The following is an 815-nucleotide window of genomic DNA, read 5'->3' as shown; positions in this document are numbered from 1 at the left end:
CCTCCCAAAGTGTTGGGATTACAGGCATGAGCCACTGCACCTGACCTCACTTGTATAGCTTTTAAGTACCTTAAGAGTGAAGTTACCTTATTTTCCTCTAGTAGAACAATTTAATGCAAATAAAGTTTAGAAAAATAATCAAATTAATCGTAAACTTAGTGGATTTTATTAAGCCAATTGTATTGTAAAATATCAGACTGCATTTTGAAATTGTTTCTTTAAAGAACGCCATTATCATTCACCCTTTTTCTCCTATGAAAATTAACTGCAGATGTGAGAGGAAACATGCGGACTTAAATATCTGTAGCCAAACCAAGAGCAGAAGGTGTTGAAATGAGGGAGGGGACTTCCCCATGATAAGGAGAATTAACGAAAAAACTGAGTAGAAAAAAATGCTACTTCTTTCAGCAAAACTGCCTTCTGAGCATGAACTTAAATTTGTATTTGTGTTGGAAATACTTGAAGAAATGTGAGGAGAAGGAGGAGTTATTTGTGTGTCGGGGAGTGGGAGAAAAAGTAGAGGTTACAGAGTGGGAGGTTGGAAATTCATTATTTATAAGAAAAAGGGGAAAGACATTATTTATAAGAAAAAATGGAAAATAGTTTTTGGTGTAGGAGAGGAGAAAGGTCGTATTATCCCACAGGAGAAAGTTCAGCAATGAAGGAGAATGGAAGGTAATAAGAGATCACCCCACCTGGGGTAGGTAGACTCCATATGATTTCCTTCCTTCTTTATTTCTCTCCCTTTAAAAAATGCATTTCATGGCTGGACACGATGGCTCATGCCTGTAATCCCAGCACTTTGGGGGGCCGAG

This window comes from Colobus angolensis, unplaced genomic scaffold, assembly GCF_000951035.1.
Source record: "Colobus angolensis palliatus isolate OR3802 unplaced genomic scaffold, Cang.pa_1.0 Scaffold227, whole genome shotgun sequence".
Taxonomy (NCBI): Eukaryota; Metazoa; Chordata; class Mammalia; order Primates; family Cercopithecidae; genus Colobus; species Colobus angolensis.
The sequence above is the reverse complement of the archived record's forward strand: the minus strand, read 5'-3'. Positions refer to the sequence as shown.